Genomic DNA, 21,113 nt, shown 5'->3' on the forward strand with positions numbered 1-21,113 from the left:
CTCTATTTGCAAATGAAGTAATGATATAGCCAGAATACCCTTAGAAGTCAATGGTACTGCTACCAAAAAACAAAAAGAGTTAGCAAAACAGCAGGTTGTGAAATCAACATAAAATGAATAACCTTCAGGGAAGCCTGGGTGGCTCAGTTAAGCATCTGTCCATCCCTTGATTTCAGCTCAGGTCATGATCTCACAGTTCCCCAAGTTCTAGCTATCAGCCTGGAACCTGCTTATGATTCTCTCACTCTGCCCCTCCTCTGTGCTCATGAAAGAGCGGACCTACGCCGGCTGATTCCATCGTGTTCTGTGTCTTCCATCTTGAGTGACTATGTCCCCGACATGGCCCCCTTTCCAGGAAAACTGCAGAAACCTCAAACCTCCTCCCCTTGAATAACCTCCTGCTCACCCATTCAAACTTCCTGATCAAAACACGCCCGGCAACCTGCATAACGGGACTCCAACCCTTCCCCAGCCAATCGTCTGAGGCCACGACCCTTCTCCAGCCAGTTGGCTAAGGCCACAGCCATTACCTCACCAACTGCCCCTAGACCCCTATAAAAACCTTTGTGCTTTTGAAACTCGCTGGCTCTCTCTGGCATCTCACCGCTGCATCAGTGCAGGTAGGGGATTGAGCTTGAGCTAGCTCAAATAAAGGCTCTTTGCTTTTGCATTGGACTCAGCTCCGTGGTGGTCTTTGGGGATCGTGAATTCTGGGCATAACACTCACTCTCTCTCTTTCTCAAAATACATATATCAACTCCAAATGAAAATGAATAGTCTGCATGCAAAGAAAAGCAAGGTAGAAACTGAGGAAGGTAGGAAACTAGTTAAGTAAGTAGCTCAAGGTCACCCAGCTGTTGCATGGTAGGGACTCCAACCCAAGCAGTCTTGTTTCAAGGTCTGGTCACCTAATCATTATTATCTGACATTTTTTTCCCTTTTGGAGTATGGTCGTCTAGAAAAGGTAGTTGAATCCCAGAGTATCTGGAAACAGAACTACAGTCTCACCAGCTGTGATCCAGTATACTTGGAAGAGTCGTAAGAGTGACTTTCAACATGAAAATTCATACGCTGGTACCCAGTATGTCACTTCCAAGGGCTCTAACAACAGCAAAGGCCAAGTGCTCTGAGGCAAATCTGAGGGGGAAGAGTAGGTGAGGCACCCAGGCTGGGGTTCTCAGAAAGCAATTATAAAAGGCTGATTCACTGTGGCATTTGGGCATGATAAGGGTCTCCCTGGAGACAGCTACCCCGACCTAGCCTTATGGATAAGGGAAAATTGTGACAGTGTGGAGCTACCCCCAACCCCCAAACACACACACTGGCCACTGATGCAGGAGGGAGGTCCTGAACCTCCTCTCAGAGGGAAGGAACACCATTCAGAGAATCTGGCTGAAAATAATGAGCAGAGGGGGAGGAAGGACAGGGGATGAAGGGAGATAAACCTGCAGAGGACCTACCCCAAAAGTCTCGGGGTCTAAATTTAACTGCCTTTAGGGGCGCCTGGGTGGCGCAGTCGGTTAAGCGTCCGACTTCAGCCAGGTCACGATCTCGCGGTCTGTGAGTTCGAGCCCCGCGTCGGGCTCTGGGCTGATGGCTCGGAGCCTGGAGCCTGTTTCTGATTCTGTGTATCCCTCTCTCTCTGCCCTTCCCCCGTTCATGCTCTGTCTCTCTCTGTCCCAAAAATAAATAAACGTTGAAAAAAAAAATTAAAAAAAAAAAAGAAAAAAAAAAGAAATTTAACTGCCTTTAGCCTTTCTTGTTTTCTGGTGTTGGAGAAGTAAATAAAGTACGCCAAAGATGGCCAACAGGGCTAAAACAAACTCTGGTCTCTAGCTAGAGACCCCCTCCTCCGGGTTCTTCTTCTTTTGTTTGCTGTGCGCATGAAAACCTCCACAGATACGGAGGCTGTCAGCTATAAATTACCCTCCTCACTTGCATTCTGGGCTCAGACCTTTGGAGAAACAGTCTCCTCTGAGCCTGCCGTGTAAAATAAATCTCCAATCCACCAAGATCTCAGAGTGCCACTTGGTTTTTCTGCCAGCATTCCAGCCTGGTTCCATATCACACTTGGTTCTCTGACTGGGAAACCCAACCGCGCTGGCCCATTGTTGCCACCGGTTTGGGAAAACAGCGAGGCGGTGACTAGTGAGAGATGGCAAGGGAGAAGGCACGCCCTGCCTGAATTTCAGCCGTCTCCTTCTCAGTTGCCTCTGGCTGGCCCAGCTCAATTGTTCCTGCACAGACTCAAAGAGACCTGGTAGGTGAGGACCTGGACCCGATCTTGGAACCGGTAAGGCCAGGCCCCAAAGAAGTCAGGCCCACCCAAAAGGGTGGAAGGGGGACCGGATCAATTCCTGGAGGCCTTAACAGGTCTCACAGGTAGAGAATTTTGTGGGAGGGAATGTAATAGACTCGTGTGTGTGTGTGTGTGTGTGTGTGTGTGTGTGTGAATGTGCTACTCAGCCAGGCTTGCCAGTTGATTTCAAGTTTGTGCCTCCACGGACAGTCACTCTTAAGGTCCCCAAAAGTCTATGGAGTCTGAATGGGCTGTCCTGTGTTGTGGTGAGCGTATAAGGTCTAGGGCAGTATCGGATCAGATTCTGATCGCATGTCACAAAGCTGAGTCCCTTATGGCCAAACCTCACCTAAAGTTACCCTTGGGAACACAACTAGAAGAGTATCTGATTGGTCCTCTCATCCGAGGGGATACCGTCCCTTTGTCTTTGTGACACCAAACAGGAGAAAGAAATTAATAATGGGATCAAAACAGTGTAAGCCTATGATTTTAGAGGTCATGCTCAAAAATTTTAAAAAGGGATTTTCAGGAGATTATGGGGTGAAAATGACACTCAAGAAGTTAAGGACCTTTTGTGAACTAGAATGGCCCATATTCAATGTAAGATGGCCCCCAGAAGGGACATTAGATGCTCAAATAGTGCAGCAGGTTTGGCTAATAGTCACAGGGAACCCAGGCCACTCTGATCAATTTCCATACATTGACTCCTGGCCTGAAATTGTCCAAAATCCCCCCCGCCTTGGGTGTGATTCATCGTTAGCAAACAGAGCCAGGCAAAGGTTTTAGCCACTTTATCCGGAGGCTCACCCAGGAAGCCAAAGAAGCAACGCACCACTCCTCTAATATTTAAAGGAGATGCACAGGAAGATATTGTCTTTCCACCTCCTTATGACTCACCAAGCTCCCTCCCCACTGCCCCTGAGCTTGAAACTCCTCCCCCATCTGTCTCGCCACCAAGACCACAGTCACCACCGCGGTCTGTGCTGCAGCCGGCGCCACAGTTGCCACTGCAGTCACTGCCACCACAGCCATTTCTGCCACAGTTGCCACCACAGTAGTCGCCACTGCCACAGTAGCTATTGCCACAGTCACCACCACAGTCGGTGCCGCCACTGCCACTGTGGTCACTGCCGCCGCAGTCACCACAGTAGTGGTGATGAACGGTACCTCTCTATACGGAAGAAATATAACCTTAAAGAGTAATGCAACCCTATGTTCAACCCCTGGGGTGTTGTATCTATGTTCTAATTCAGCCTACCGATGCTTAGAGGCCAACTGGACTCAGATATGTTATTCTGTCTTCCTAACCCCAGAGATATCAGTATACACTGAAGATCAGCACCTAACAGCCTTTAGCCCCAAGTCCCAGGCTAAATAGGCAGTCCTGCTACCTGTTCTGATAGTGACAGGAATAGGAACCGGAATAGGGGGCATAGATTCATCCATTGGACTATACCATAGACTATCTCAAGAGCTAAATGAAGACATGGAACAGGTGGCAGATTCTCTGGTAACCTTACAAAGCGAAATAAACTCTCTGGTGGCAGTGACCCTCCAAAATAGGCAAGCCCTCGACTTCCTCACTTCAGAAAAAGGAGGGAATTGCATATTTCTGGGGGAGGAATGTTGCTATTTCATAAACCAGTCAGGAATAGTTACAACTAAGGTTAAGGAACTCAAGGAAAAAATTCAATGTAGACAACAGGAAAGTATCAATCAGTGGAAAGGATGGGATCTCACAGATTGGGCATCCTGGCTACCTGCCCTGGTGGGGCCCTCCTCTCCATAATTTTACTTGTATCCATTGACCCCTGTATACTGAATGCCATGGTACGTTTTATTGAAAACGCTGTTGCTTGCCAAACTACTGCACATATCTTAGCCTTCTGAAAGTACCAACCTGTAAAACTGAAAGGTGATGCCTACTAAAAGTTTTTTTTTTTTAAATGCATCAAAGGGGGGAATGTTGGAGAAGTGGATAAAGTACACCAAAGATGGCTGACTGGACTAAAACAAACTCTGGTCTCTAGCTTAGAGACCCCTCCTCCGGTTTCTTCTTCCTTTGTTTGCTGTGCGTGTGAAAACTCCCACAGATATGGAGGCTGTTGGCTATAAATTACCCTCCCCACTTGCATTCTGGGCTCAGACCTTTGAGAAACAGTCTCCTCTGAGCCCGCTGGTGTTAAATAAATCTCCAATCCACCATGATCTCCAAGTGCCATTTGGTTTTTCCGCCAGCGTTTCAGCCTGGTTCTGTAACACTGAGAACATGTACTGCAATATTTTCATGGTTGGGGACCCCTCAACTCTAAATAACTGAGTTTTACTGTTTACCCAGTGATGTGATGTAACGTGGGGGTTCAGGAGCAGTGAAGAAAGAATTCTTGAGACATCTTGGTCCAAAAAGGTGGTTTTATTAAAGCATGGGGACAGGATCTGTGCTCAGAAAGGACTGCACTGTAACTGTGAGGAGCAATTCATTATATACTTTTTAGTTGTGGGGTTTAGGGATAGCATAAGTCTCTAAGGAATTTGGACACAAGGGTTCCACGGCCTTGAGGGGCTAGTGCTGTTAAGATAAGGTCATTTACTACTGTACAGCAAAACCTTAGTCATGAGACCCTTCAGATATGTATATATATATATATATATATATATATATATATATATATATCGGGGAGCATATGTTTGAAGGATGACTGTCAAAAAATAACTTGTGGGGGTAGAGATAAGGGAATTTTACCAAAGGATTTTCATATGTTAAAGACTTAGAGGATCCTGGAGGTCTGGCTAATGTCAAGCTAAGTTTGCTTTTTGCCTTTAGCAAAACCTTAACAATAAGATAGTTGTAAGTTCCTTGAGGATGGTCACTCTGCTTGCCCCAAATATTTATAAATGGGCTGCAAGTTGTAAAGAAATTTAATTTTTCCTACATTTCTTTAGTCTTTGTTCTCCACATCAGCCAATACATATATATCATTTCCAATTATATTATGATAGTTTTGAGCCTTAATTTACAATAACCCACTGGCAGTCATGGCTCTGTCTTCTTATTATATAATACTTTGTCCTTGAACAACTATACATCTGCTTTATGTTTTCAGATGACCCAGATAAGAACTGCCAGTCACATACCATGCCTTGTGATACTAGATATAAGATTATGGTGACCTGAGCAAACAGAACATGGTCCCAAGGCTCAGTCATTGGGATTCTATCTTGAGAAATGCCCAGTCAGGAACCCTGACTCTAGCTTTGGGCAACTGGAGACCATAGTCTTAGGGCAGCTGGATGGAGGACTTTAGGAGACAGAGCAAGGAGCAGGTGAATGTCAGGGATAACCCAGCACACAGAGCAGTTGTGTGATGCTGCCATCTGCCTCACCCAGGGCCATAGCTCACCTCAGAGCCTACATCTGGCTCTCCTATAAAAGATGTCCTGATACCTGCCCACTGTCCTGATACCTGCAAACAACACTGCCCAGGGTGAATGTTTTTGGAAGCCCTGGGTAGATTTTGGGCAGGAATGGAGACATAACTGGTGAGTTTTCAGAGGAGGAATGGGTGGAGCCATCATACAGCCATGAGAAGGTGATATTTGAGGAAACATATGAAATGAATTTGTTTTATTTGTATCTAAAATACAATCAACTTTTTAACATAGGAATATAGAAGTGCAATGTTTCTTTTTTTTTAATTTTTAAGTATTTGTTTAGTTTTGAGAGAGAGAGCATGAGTGGGGAAGGGGCAGAGAGAGAGGGAGACACAGAATCCGAAGCAGGCTTCAGCCTCCTGAGCTGTCAGCATGGGGCCCAACATGGGGCTTAGACTCATGAACAGTGAGATCAGGACCTGAGCCAAAGTTGGACACTTAACTACTGAGCCACACAGGTGCTCCGAGAAATGCCATGTTTCTTGATGACACTTGTCAGGAGCCTCATCTGGAACTGGCACTTTTCCTGGATGGGGAAGAGTAGCTGTACTTAAGTCTATGTCAGCTTTGCTCTGGGACTCACTTCCTAAAGGCGCGTCTCTGAAGAGTGCCCTTTTCTACCCAGGTACAGGGTCCTCATGCAAGTCTGGAAAGGCTGGTGCCACTCTCTCTTAATTCCCTCCAGACACAGAATTCATCTGGGAAGTGGAATGAAAGAACATTGTCTTTAGTGCATAGATCAACATAAAACTTATTGAAATTGCAGGATGACTTCTTAAATGTTTTCTAAGGTTAACTCATTTTTAGGCGAAAAGATGTAAAAGTGGGGTGTAACACTACTTAGATTAGCTTAGTGCACATGAAAATATTTTGTATTCTTTCTCAGTATTGGACTTCTGCTCTATTGATGTCCTGCCAACAGAACCAGCAGCAATACCAACCCCTCCAAAGCGTTCCTCACCCCAGTGCCCAGCCTCATGTCACCCTCCAGTCTCTTCCTACAGTGGCTTCATATCTGGGGGTGGCAGTAGCTGTCTGGGTCACTACAGGCCCCGTCTCTTCTTTCAGAGCCGGCACTATGAATGTGAGTCCTTGGAGGCTCCAGCTGCTGCCAGGGCTCTGTGGGTTGCTGCTGACTAGCGACCTTGGGGACCACTGAAGAGCAAAGAAGGAAAAGCCAGATATTCCTGGGCCTTCCCAGGCCAGATGCTTTTTTCTCTTTGTTGATCTTTTTACCCTCTACCTCCTGGGTTCATCATGCTTTATGTAGACTAAAGAGGTTTTCCAGCTGGAATTCTCAGTGGATTTATAATCCCCAAAGTTTAGTATGGAACCAGACTTGCTCTTGATCTTTTAACCTTATTCAACAATAAAGTTCAAATTGTATGATCAGAGTTGTGTTTTATTCCATTTTATTGAAGCCCCTTCTCAGAGCTGGGATCCTCAGAAACTGTTATAATGAGATCTTTAATTTTGTGTACCTCTTCCATTGCCATGTGAAGCAAATGCGAGATCCATTCAATCTTCAAGTCAGAGCTACTTCAGATGATGGCAGCAAAAGCAGGGATGCATCTGTTGGGGCAGAGGGTTCAGACCAGGAGTGGATAGACCCAGACACAGTAGCAGAGTCTTCAAGGTATCACCTCCTATATCATGACCACTTCTTATTTAATCAACATTTTATTTTTCTACCCTTGTTCTAGAGATGGTTTGTGTGTTTATGATTGTAAATAACACAAAGCTTAACATCTTAAAATTCTGAAGTTTTGTTTGAATTTTAGAATATTTTCTAAGATTCAATGTCCCAATTTAGAATTCATTATAAAGATTTTATAACAGAACTATGTAAGAGGGTGGTTTTAATGGCTCTAACACAGAATTGGAGAGTATCTCTTTAAAATAATCAATGATGGGTATAAAATTATATTTTATTGTTTTCATTTGTATTTCTTTATTTGGGAGAGTCAACGTTTTTCCAAATATTTATTGTTTCTTTGAATTCTCTATTTTGTGAATTAAAAAAACATGTTTATTCATTTTTTAAATTTATTTTTGAGAGAAAAAGAGACACAGAGCATGAACAGGGGAGGAGCAGAGAGAGAGGGAGACACAGAATCCAAAGCAGGCGCTAGGCTCTGAGCTGTCAGCACAGAGCTGGATGCAGGGCTTGAACTCACAAACCGCGATATCATGACCTGAGCCAAAGCCAGATGCTTACCTGACTGAGCCACCCAGGCACCCCAATGTTTGTTGATTTTTGAGAGAGACAGAAAGAGAGAAAGAGCCAGCGAGCACGTGCAAGTGGGGGAGGGGCAGAAAGAGAGGATCTGAAGCAGGCTCTGAGATGACAGTGGGAGCTCAAAGCAGGGCTCACCCACGAATGAGATTATGACTGGAGCTGAAGTCAGCCGCTCAACTGAGTGAGCCACTCAGGTGCCCCTCTATTTTGTGAATTTTTAAATAACTATTACCAGTTTATCTCTAAGCTCTTATATTTTCTTATTGCTCACATGTGATTTTGAAATTCATTAAGTTACATAATGTAGTCATTTGTGTCTCTAACAAATGCTACAAATTTGATTGGTTATTTTATTAATTATATAAATTGCTCTTCCCTTAGAAGAGAATGGCATGATTCTTCATAATTCAACTCTTTTGTAGGTGACTTTCTAGGTTCATTCATATGAGTCCTGAATAATTTTTATTCAGGTGATTTAAATATTTCATGGTTAGTGGCTTTACATAAAGGGCGACTTGAGCTCATAGACTGAACCCAGGGTTTGCCTATTTATAGCATGTGGCCAATTGACAGAATTTTCTTACTAATTCTAACAATATTCAGATCAATTATTTTATTTTACTTTGATGATAGTTTTGTGTCATTCTTTCTTTTACATATATATCATATACATGTTTCTATACTATTTAATTTGTTAAAATTTCAGCAAACTAATTTATAACGGTAATTGGCACATTATGATTTTTGCTTATGTGAAACAAATTGTGTTCATCATCTCACAGATAATCTTATTTCTCAGAATTTTCTAAGATCTTTTTTTGAGATCTAATATTGAATTTTATTAAGTATTTTTTAGAATTTGTTGAGACAGTTATGTACATACTTTTCTGAATAACATTTGAGGTCTTTGGAAGACTGATTCTTTGAGTTTGGAAGGAGGACAGCTGAAGAAACTGAGGTGTGGAGAGGTGACGTCACTGTTGCAAAGTCACAAGTGAAGGTGGTAGTAAGGCCAGAAATTGGACTCTGCTCCCACACTTGGAACTATGGCTCCCTGCTACGGATAAAGGGAACAAAATTACTTAAAAATTATTGGGTTACAAGTTAGTTAGGGCCTGTGCCTACATTTTACCTTTTCAACCTTATCTTCCTCATCTGGTCCATCAAAAACATCAACATAAGTCTTAGAGATCTCACTGCTGCCCCTAAGTCCATCCTGTTAGGAGACTCTGCCTCTTTTTTTTTTTTCCAAAAAAAATTTTAAGCTTATTTATTTTTGACAGAGATACAGAGCTTGAACAAGGGAGGAGCAGAGAGAGAGGGAGACACAGAATCTGAAGCAGGCTTCAGGCTCTGAGCTGTCAGCACAGAGCCTGATGCGTGGCTCGAACCCATGAACCATGAGATCATGACCTCAGCTGAAGTCCAGTGCCTAACTGACTGAGCCACCCAGGCACCTCTGAGATTCTGCCTCTTGATTCTGCATCTTTCCCAAGATCTTGAACCTCTGAAACAAACATGGTGGTCACACTCTTGCAAGTGGTCACACTCTTGAGCCTTCCTATTATTTTTTTCTGCTTATTAGTCACTTTGCTTATGATGCTTACTTGTGCAGACATTAGTGAATACTAAAGGTTAAAGGTACACACTTTTAGTCATGAAATAAATAAGTCATATGGGTGAAAAGTACGGCATAGGGAATATAGTCAATAATAGTGTAATAATGTTGTATAGTGACAGACAGTGACTACACTAGTGGTGAGCATAGCATAACGTATAGACATGGTAAATCACTGTACTGTATGCCAGAGAGTATTGTAAAATTGAGTGACAGAAGGCCATTCCTAGAGTGATGCTTGCCAGGAAACTCTTTCCCACCCTACCCAGCACATGCATTCTGAGTTTGTTGCCCAAGTTACACAAAGGCAGTTAGTTCCTGGTCCTTGCAGGGAAGGAATGCAAGCTTGGAACTGAATCATCTTTGTCCTTGGTATCACATTCATCATCAAAACACTAGTATCAACCTTGTCATCATCAGGCACCTATTTTTCATGATAGATGTTTCTAGAGGTACTTTGTGAGAAGGTACTTTGTGAGAGGTATTTTGTTTATTTGTACATAAACAAATGTATCTTATGAAAATACATGGAAAGAGTTGGCTATCAAGAGGAACTTTCCATAATTGGGAGCATTCAACACTAAATTTTCTCATCTTAGGTGTCTGTGGTCTGAGATAGAAGAAAGGGTTATGTTTTTGTGTCATTTTTTAGTTTGTTTTTCTAATTATGGGAAGAACTCTTTCCGTATCCTAATTTTCTTGTATGTTAAGAAAACTCATGCGTTTCCTTAATGGTTACCATGGTGCATGTGTGCCTATGTCTCTGTGTGTGTGAGTGAGTGTGTGTGTGTGTGTGTGTGTGTGTCCATGTATGTGAACAAGAGAAAGAGAGAGACATATTGGAGGAGAAAGAGGGAGGGAAAGAGAGAGAGAGAGAGATCGGAGGAAAGGAGAGGAGGGAGGGAGACTTTCTGAGAAGGGTTATAACTTAGTGGAAACATAGACAGGGCTACCAGACTTCTCATTGTTGTCTCCATGGGGGGACTCCATGGGACAGAGCAGAGTCATGACACAACTCTCAACAAGAATCAAGACGTGCCCATACATAAGACCATTTTATATCTCCACCTCCCTAGGCTGACCCAAGTACAAGTACAAATATGCTAACCTCCAAGATCCAATCTGAAGGATTCTTAGAGAAGCAGCTCTGTAAAAGATTTTTGGTGCCTTGATTGAAGGCTTTATTCCCACACACAGATTCATGGACTTGACCCAATGAAAAGAGTAATGTTTACTCCAGGGGAGTGGATTGAGCCCTGGGAAGTGGTATCTTGGTAAATGTTTAAGTAGTGGGATTTCTGGGAAAAAAAAAAAGGAATGTGAATTGGTGCCAATTTCAAAGATGCAAATATTTCCACCATGGCAGATTTCAAGCTACCAAACTGAGAGCACTGAATGCAGAGTTGGGAAGGGATGCACACATTGGCTGTCCAGCCCATTACTGGACTGCGACACTAGACCAAACATTACTGAACCTGTTGGGAAGAAAAGCCTCATGGCACCTGGTAAACCTTGCGTAGAAGCTACTGGATCCCAATGTGGAGGTGGATCTAGGCCAAAGGGATATTTCTTAAAGATAGACAAGGGTGAGTTTAAGACAGAGGTTGAAAGACAGGCATTCATAACCTCCTTAGAAAAGGAATTTTAAAGACCACGGTGCTAGCATACTCTATCTAGCAGCAATTTGGTCTCCACAAACCTGAACCAGAGCCAAGGGGAAGAGTATGATTTACAGAATGCCACATATATATTTGTTCCCCCAAAGCCCTGCCTGAGGCTGCCTGAGGTTGGGAGTTCCCACTTCTAGCTCAGTGTGGAAAGAACCAATGGGCTACGGAATGTCAGGAAGAACCTGCACATGCTTTGCTTGTGCAAGAGCCACGTCCTGCTCCTTCCAGAAGCATGGCTCACCTGAAGCCCAGCCCTGGAGCCCATATAAAAGGTGTCCCTGCTGCTGGCACCTCATCTGCTCAGCTTCCTCAGGGACATGATTGCGGTTGTCTGAGACCAGGGTGAGTGTTTCTATGAGACCCCGGGGGGCACTGGGCAGTGTGGAGATGGAGGTGGAATGCCATTCTGGGAGAGGGGCAGACTGGAGCGTGGAGTGGAACAGAACAGTGGGCATGGACAGAAAATCAGGACTGATGCTCTGGACCAAGCAGGAACCACTTAGGAGGGCTAGTGGTCAGAGGGGGAGGTGATATATGTGGTCAGAGACAGAGATGATATATGACCAAGAACTATACAGTCTTGCAGTGAGTGGCCTGCTAACACTGAGCCCATTGCTCTGAAGGAAGCTTTTCCCTGACTGTGCAGATCCCCAATTTATACTGTGTGTGTGTGTGTGTGTGTGTGTACACATATATACATACACACAGACACAGACACATACACACACATCTATGACATATATATATCTCAATATATATGGACTCAATATGTCTTTGAAAGGACGTGAGATATCCATTCTAGTATTTCATTCTAGCATTTGGATATTGCTTGATGTATGAATTCAGCTGCTGTTCTTAATCACTTAAGAATCAAGAACTGTGGAGGCGCCTGGGTGACTCAGTTGGTTAAGTGTCCAACTTTGGCTCAGGTCATGATCTCACACCTCGTTAGTTTGAACCCTGCGTCGGGCTCTGTGCTGACAGCTCGGAGCCTGGATGCTGCTTCAAATTCTGTGTCTCCTTCTCTCTGACCCTCCCCTGCTTACACACACTCTCTCTCTCTCTCTCTCTCTCTCTCTCTCTCTCTCTTTTTCTCCCTCTCTAAAAAATAAATAAACATTAAAAAAATTAAAAAAAAAGAATCAAGAACTGTAGACCACTCTAAAAAAGTAAAGTAGTAGTTTCAATGAGGTTGGTAAGTCTATTCACACAGGCTGCTACACATAAGTTTACAAACACTTATATCTTCATGAATGAAGATGTTACTTGAAATACACACTAAACCTAGTATAGGTTCAATGAGTTAACAACAGAGCTATTACCATATGCTTCAACACCTATGTTTACATACACTTAGATCTTTTTTTTAAAGTTTTTATTTAAATTCCAGTTAGCATAGTGTTATATTAATTTCAGGTGTACAATATAGTGATTCAATACTTCCATACATCACCTGATGCTCATCACAACAAGTGCACTCTTAATCCCCATCACCTATTTCACCCATCCCCCCCACCCCTCTCCCGTCTGGTAACATCAGTTTGTTTTCTATAGCTAAGAGTCTTTTTCTTGGTTTGCCTCTCTCTTTATTCCCACCCCCCTTTTTTTTCCTCATTCTATTTCTTAAATTCCACATATGAATGAAATCATAGGGTATTTGTCTTTTTTTTTAATTTTTTAAATGTTTATTTATTTTTTGAGACAGAGAGAGACAGAGCATGAATGGGGGAGGGTCAGAGAGAGAGGGAGACACAGAATCCAAAACAGGCTCCAGGCTCCCAGCTGTCGGCACAGAGCCTGACACAGGGCTTGAACTCACGAACTGCGAGATCATGACCTGAGCAGAAGTCAGACGCTCAACCGACTGAGCCACCCAGGCGCCCATTTGTCTTTTTATCACTGACTTATTTCACTTAGGATTATACTCTCTGGCTCCATCCATGTTGTTGGAAATGTCAAGATTTCATGCTTTTTATGGCGGAGTGATAGTCTATATATATATATATATATATATATATATATATATATATATACACATATATATATACACCGCAGCCCAAGTGTCCATTGACTGATGAATGGATAACGAAGATGTGCACATATTTTAGATATCCTTCCCCAACCCTGCGGAAGGATTTCAAAAGAGGGAGAAATTTAATGCCTCTGAAGGTTAATTCTGGGTATGTTTCTGTTTTCTCATTCAGGTTGGCTGAAATCCCACCAAGATGTCCTGTCAGCAGAACCAGCAGCAGTGCCAACCCCCTCCCAAATGCCTGCAAAAGTGTCCCACCCCTAAATGTCCCCCTAAATGTCCACCCAAGTGCCCCCCAGTCTCTTCCGGCTGTGGCTCCAGCTCTGGGGGCGGAGGCTGCTGTAGCTCTGGGGGTGGTGGCTGCTGTCTGAGCCACCACAGGCAACGCAGGTCCCACCGCCACAGACACCAGAGCTCTAAATGCTGTAGCAGTGGCAGCAGCCAACAGGCTGAAGGATCTGACTGCTGCTCTGGGGGCTGCTGCTGACCTTAACCAAAAGGAACACTGAGGAACAGCGTTGCAAGCATTAAAAGACAAAAGACCTACTGCAGCTTGGTGTTTTTGTCCCCTTTTCTCTCTTGTCTTACCCACCTGGGATTTGCTGATGATTTGCTGCTCAGAAGCCATCAACTTTATGCTTTGGGTTTGCGCTCTTTTTGGCCTCATGTGAATATCAATTTTACTCAGGTTGTTGAAAAATATCCTAAAGATGTGCTTTGCAACTGTAAATTTACCTTCAAGTCCCAATTTTATTGGTGGTTTTTATTCCATTTTTTTCTTTTTCTTACCTAAATCCTTGTCCTCCCTGGTTAGAAAGACAGACTTACCGCTTTTACTAGACTAGAAAAAACCAACCAATTAAACTTTAATGAACTGATATTTAATGTATGTTTATCTTCAAGAAAATCTAAACTTCTGCAATATTCATGTGAAGTCAGTAAATTAGGATGGACTAGAATTCCCAGAGGAATCTAACTTAAAAAAAGATTAGGAGGGAGTAGGGCAAATGAGGAGATGTGGGTCAAAGAGTACAAACTTCTGGTTAGAAGATGATAAATTCTGGGGATCTGATGTACCACATAGTGATTATAGATAACAGTACTTACTGTACTCTACACTTGAAAGTTGGCAAGAGTAGATCTTAAATGTTCTTGGCACAAAAAAAGAGATGGCAATTATGGACGTTAAATTTATACAATGTTACAATGTCAATTATATCTCAATAAAGCTGGAAAAACATTGGTGATGAAAAATAGCCATGCTACTCAAGTGATTTGGACAGAAGATCCTATTAAGTAAAAAATGTAATTGTTGCTTCATGCATACCTCCTAAGGACAATCTCTCTCCGTCTCTCTCTGTCTCTCTCTGTCTCTCTCTCTCTCTCTCCTACTTGCTCACTGTTTTTAAGAGAATTGAGATAACAGAATAGTCCCAGCTCCAGTTGGGAACTGATGGAGAAAGCTTGCTGATCATCTTTGAAAGTGCTCTCTTTATGCTGTGTTGTGAACATACAGAAGTTTGGTTAAATAAAGTATGATTAAAACCCAGACTTTTTAATTTTTCAGTTTTTTTTTTAAATTTTAGTGTTTAGAAGACTATTTATAGAGACCCAAGCATCAGGATTGGAATGAAGTTCTTTCCTTCTCTTTTCCATATGCTGCCCTAGAGATAGGAAGCTCCTTGTTTCTGAGCTCTACTGATTTGGGCTCTCTCTCAGAAGCCTTGTATATGATAGATTAGATATTGCAGACCCATCCTAGCCTTGTAGTCATGTGGAGAGCTCAAATGAATTCACTGAGAGGAAACAATGAAGAGCTGAGGTGGGCATCAATAGGGCTCCCTTAAGCTTTTTGAGAAACCCTTTTTGAAATAAGCCTGATTTGTTATTGTTCTTGTATTCACCACCATTTGAGATTGCATATCTATTTCCCTCATTTTTTAAATGCCTCTTCCCTTCTCCCTGGAGAAGATTGCACTGTGTAATTTATATTATAAAAGTTTCAGGATGTCAGTGTCCAGTCATGAGAACAGAGACTACTACGGCTATTTGAAATAGAGAGGAGTTTAATGCAGAGAGCTTGTTATAAGAGTATTGGAGGGGCTAAAGAAGTAAGAAGGGCACCTGGGGTTACCCAGAGATATGGAAGCATCAAAGCCATGGCAGCAGTGCCAGACTCCTACCTGTCATCCTGTGACTTGCCAAATAGCTGTGTTTGCTCAGGAGGGCCCTGGAAACAAAAGCATTTTGTTTTCAGGGAGCCTCAAATCAGCAGGGCTATGTAACAAGGAGCTTCATGTCTCTAAAATGGAGTGTGAGGAGGAGAAGGGTAGAACTTCATTCTAATCCTGGTCTGAGAAAAGGGTAGAAGACAGTGGTAGAAATGACCAGGGACTGCGGTGATGAGATCTCAGACTTTTTGGGATGCAATTCATCTGACTTAGAAGAAAGCTCCTATTTCTTACCCTGCCTATCTGCTTTCAGGCTTTTTTTGCCCAGGATTGAATGCAATTGTGAGTATTCCATATAGTTGATGTGGGATAATGGACATCAATCCTAGCAAAACTAACCCACATTCAATTAATACTTGCTCATATGCTAGACACATGATTTATTTCATGTTAATATTTGTCTGGAGTATTTATTCAAAAATATATATATAAGGTGCCTACTATGTTCCAAGAACAGTTTTAAGATCTAAGAATATAGATGTGAACAAAACATAAAATTTTCTCCCTCACTTAATTTATTCTAATAAAGAAACAGATGACAAACAAAATGAATAAGGAAAAATATGTTATTTGCTCATCCAACAGGTATATTTTGAGGGCACCAAGTGCTTGAGAAAAGCACTGTGGATAGAGCAGTGAACCAAAGGGGTGAAGATACCTGATAGAGTTTACAATCTAATGTGAGAAAATGGAAAACATGTACATACTTAAAATATGTCATGTGTTAAATGGTTGCAAACTCTATGGGGAAAAACAAAGCTTGGAAGAGGGATAGGGTCTGCCAGGTAGGTGATGGTTATGCTTTTAAACAGGGTCACTAGCAACGGCCTTCCCAAGGTCATAACTGGGCAAAGACTGAAGGAAGTGAGCAAGTTAGCCACATGGGTGTCTGGGAGAACATTTTGGGGAAAGAAAAAAAAGAACAAAGTTCCCTGAAGCAGGAGGTGCCTGTAACATCAGATGAACTGCAAGGAGACCATTGTATCAAGGGATTGAGTAGGGGACAGTGTGGGACATGAAGTTAGAAAGTAAGGGTGGGGGGTCATGGGTCCAGTCTGTGTATCCCTTTGACAGTGATTGTAAAGACTTAGGCTTTGACCTTGAACAGAGTGAGAAGTCATTAGAATGCATTTAGCAGAAGAGTTGCATGATCTGACTATTGGTATCTCTGTTTTACAGATGAAGAAGCTGAGATCCAGAAAAGTTCAGTAGATTGCCTAAGATTATGTAACCAGGCTGTGAGGAGAACCGTGTACTCTCTGGCATAAGTTTGTAGGAATGAAGTTGGTCCTTTGTGTGTTGGTCTTAGGGTGGGGGTGGGGGATTGGGATAAAGGACAAAACATGCTATTTTCACTGGAAGGATGGATGGAGTGGTTGAGGTAGGGGGGGCTCCAATAGGGAATATGATTCAGTGGATTATATTTGCAGTAATGTATTAAGGAAGCAGAGAACTTCCTTGTATCCTAAAATGCAAAGATGAGGCCATTTCTACTAAAAATTTCAAGGGATGGTCCTTAAACTCTGAACTTAAACAGCTCTACAAAGTGGTAGATAAACCCAAGAGACTGGTTACATTTTGTGTGTTATAAGAGAATAAAATAAGGGAAAGGCTGACAGAAGTTCAAGGAAACCAACCCCAGTGGGTCATTCTAGGAGAAAGAGGGATATACGGGCACCAGTGTTCCCTGGCCTCTGTAATCAAGAGGGTTCTGGTGCTGTCTTACCCTGTGTTTCTGACCCAGACATAACCCAGGCTTTGATCCAGGTGGGGCTCGGTTCTCAAATTTCAATGACCCACATGTGCACACAGTGGGAATCCTGTGTGACCCTCCTCTACATACATGAAAACAGTCTCTGCTCCATAAAGGATGTTCCTTTGAGGACTTTCACTGGATCCTCTTGTGGTAGTTTTGGTGGGGTTGGGGGATAGGGAAGGAGGCAAGGATGAGGTCAGGTGAGGGTGTTCCCTAAAAAGCCTACTCAGTGGCCATGTGTTGTAAGGGAATGTATCCTGGATGGAATTCAGAAATTGCTGTCTAAAGTCTGCTCCTACTTGGATGTGTAGCCTTGATCAAATTTCTTCCCTTCTCTGTGGGCTTCAGTCCCAATATAGGGGCCAGTTTCTATGCCTGTAATGGCCCTACCCTTGCCAGTCCTCCATTCTGTGGTTCTATGATACAATCTCCTGATAATATAAGAGGAATCTCATATTGTCACTGGAATAATAGTTCAGGGGATCTCTGGCAAAAGTCTCAGAGTTGAGCCTGGAGCAGAGAGGTACAGAGACATGGGATCTAAGGGAGGGGACCTCTGTATTGTCTTCTCAGACACAGAAGTGAGATTTCTCTTGCACAATTCTTGTGCCCTCCATCTCCTATTTCTGTGGCTTCTCACTTCCTCTTACTTCTCTTCCACACAAAAAAAGAGGGGCCCAGATTTTGCCCTTGAGTTCCTGCAGTCCCTGATCAAGGAAAACACCCAGGATGTGAGGAGGCCCATGGCCTGTCTTCAAGGAGCAACATGTCAAATTGGGTACTTGCCCCTCCAATTTACTGGTCAGAGTTGGGTTACCACTGAGTTGAAATCTTGATTTGGTTCATGCACTTATGGGTACAACTTCAAAGATGTAATTCATGTCAGGATTCCTTGATGCTGGTGCTATAAAGGACCTTAAGATCATCTAGTATACAGTTTCTGACTATCCAGATAGTAAGTCTGGAAATGAACTAACCAGTGGACTGCAGAGAGCTTTTAAAGACCGAAGGTTTTCTTAAGGAGAGCAGCCCATTAAGCCTCAGATATTAAGACTCAGATATTGCCTTGTGTTATGGCAGGAGCCAGACTCCATGACATGTTTTAGTCCCCTCCATCTCAGAGATGCCATGATTCTGAATTTGTGATCCTGTTATTCTGTGAATTCATGATTCTCTCTACCTATTACCCTGTGAGTCTACCAGACTATTATTGCATGAATCCACAGGTCTCTGCTTCTATGGGCTTATGTCCAAAGAGATTAGTGGTGTCTTCTGAGGATAACCCTGTGACTCATCCTGGCACTTGTACCTGTCATCTGACTTCTCCACACCTTGCCTTTCCAGCCTATAAAATGCGTGGGGCACAACCCACACAACTGTTTTGGTGGCACATGGAAACAGTATCCTCATCAGAGATGTTCGTGCTGACTGAAGATGTCAAACCCATTACTGACAGCCTGACCCTATGGATAGGAAGTGAGCCAATCAGAGCTGAGAGATATCATGACGTGCACAGAGTAGCTAATAGCAGGATGGGCATTCGCTGCATGGAGGAAGGAGGTTGGTTTAGGCTGTACTGTAAAGCATCCTCATTCACTCAGTCATTCATCCATTGGTCCAGTTAGTGTTCCCAGGTACTGTGCTAGAGCCAGGTGATATACAATGAGCGCGTCCACAGTTACCAATGCACAGAAATTATAGTCTAGTGGGAATAACTGCAGAGGCAGTTAGGATATGAACACATTTCCTTTGTAGAACAAGCTCCTATAATCATAGAATATCATAGCTAAGAGGGGCTTTATTAACTATAACTTCATTAACAACTGCCTAGAGATAGCAAGGCACAGTGGAGCCACACTGTGCGTCAATGGCAGAATCAGAACTAGGGCTGAGTTATTTGTGCCTTGAACAGTTTCTGTTTTGTTGACATGCCCTAAAGTGGTTGGCCTTCTAGGGCATTTTCTTCCCTGTAGAGAGGGGCTGTCCCATCCTACATCTGATATAGAGGGCTTCTTAATGACCATGTCTGTTGACTAAAAGGTATGGTTCCTAAAACTTCATGTATTTCAATGCTAAAAACAACATGTGGCAGAAAAAAAAGTGGAATAAACCTGGGTTCAAAATTATGGATCTACCACTTCTTGCTATGTGAGCTTGGGAAAGTTTGGCTCTTTATTTATTTAACACAGTCTTATGGAGACTAAATGTGATGAGCTACCCTCTGTGACATGTACAGCTTCAATAAAAGATAATCCTTGTCCCATTTCCATCATAAAACATCAGGCCTGGGTGTCAGCTGAGGTGGGACAGAGGAGGACAGGCAATGGAGCAGCCTTAAACCACTTCCCTCCCCTCTTCCCTGATCCCCTTCAGGACAGGGACTGGTGGGCTTCACACACAAATCTATGGAGTGCTACAGGCCCACCCAATGTGGGGAAGCAGGAAACTTTCCAAGCCTGGGGCTGAATCTCCCCCTTGCTTCCTCCAAATTGTTCAGGGGCAGACCCTGCAAGATTTGGCTTGCATCAAGGAAGTGTCTGTGGACTAATGGGGGTTTGTTTTCTTTGTTTACGAAACTGGGGAGCTTTAAGGCTTATGGGTCCTGGGTAAATTGAGATCCATTATGGAAAAATGCAGAGGCAGCTGTTCCCTTAGAGGCAGTGGGACCATGGTGGGGCCTACATTGGCTGATATGAGGGAGTGGCAGTTTGCAACCAGGACTTGGCTCAGGATCAAGATACCTTTCTGCATTGGGCAACCTGACATGGTTCAGTGGGAAGAGCATGGGCTCTGAAACTAGACAGACTTGGGTTTAAATGATACTCCATTGCCTATCAATGGGACAACCTTGGTGAAATAGGCCTCTGGGTCTCAGTTTCATTGTCAAAATATGGCTAACATAGCCTACCTCACAGGATGTGCTTAATGCATATTATCCCCATGTCTCTTGCTGTATTTACTACATTGAAGAAAGGGAAAGAGGCAGATATTCAGGGACAGTGCTACATCCAGAAATAAAAAGCAACATGTTATAGTGATAAAGACCATGGCCTATGAAAGCAAACTGCCTGCGTGTGAATTTGAGCTTCTTACCTAATTGCTTTGTGACAATGGATAACTTCCTTAATCTTTCAGGAACTGTTTGGCACATAAGGAACATTCAGTTAAATGTTAGATTCCTCTATTATTGTTATCACACAGTGTTCATTTGGCTAGAATTCCCACTGTACTGGGTTCTTGGGGATCTAGGCTTGATAGTGAGGTCCAGGAAGGTGAGGATGGGGAGGCCGTGAGGCACAAGCTGAGGATTGGGGGTCATAAGGGCATGAGAAGCTGAGGAGAGACATCCCAGATATAGAACCTGAGGTCTGAGATCATTAAGTTCCTACCCAGTTTCCCAAATAAACTTAGAATAACCTGCCAGTCCATGGAATTAACCTGGAGTTCTTGGGCAGGGAGGCGGGGGCTGCTGCCATATGGAGGCAAAGACCACCAGGCTCAGCAACCCAAACCAGCAGGATTCACCATGGAGGCCCTTGGAAAGAACACACTGTTTTGGCTGGGAAGAAGCAGTGTAGCTTTGGGCACAGTGTATGAAACACTGAGAAGCTGACAGCATCTTGGACAAGTCCTTAAAGACTCAAGTGACCTAGAAATGGCTTCGTAGGTACAGATCTCACAGGTATCTCATCTCTCATAACTTCTAGGAAAAGAAGACTGACTTGTTTCATGAAGAAGGCCACAGGAATCATTTATCTCATGTTCTGGAAAATTCAGTGTCAAGCAGAGACACGCCCTGCCTCTGAGTGAAGAGCCAGGCATACTGGGGAAGAATC

The 21,113-nt window shown here is 43.3% G+C and overlaps 1 long non-coding RNA gene across 1 annotated transcript; it reads left to right on the forward strand.

Annotated features, from left to right (window-relative positions):
* Positions 1–10,451: 10,451 nt before the first annotated feature.
* LOC109503121 lies at positions 10,452–14,839 on the forward strand. The gene is made up of 2 exons (XR_002162019.3): positions 10,452–11,600; positions 13,463–14,839. It is a non-coding gene; the product is annotated as an uncharacterized LOC109503121 (long non-coding RNA).
* Positions 14,840–21,113: the final 6,274 nt, after the last annotated feature.

This window comes from Felis catus, chromosome C1 (assembly GCF_018350175.1).
Source record: "Felis catus isolate Fca126 chromosome C1, F.catus_Fca126_mat1.0, whole genome shotgun sequence".
NCBI classification, from domain to species: Eukaryota; Metazoa; Chordata; class Mammalia; order Carnivora; family Felidae; genus Felis; species Felis catus.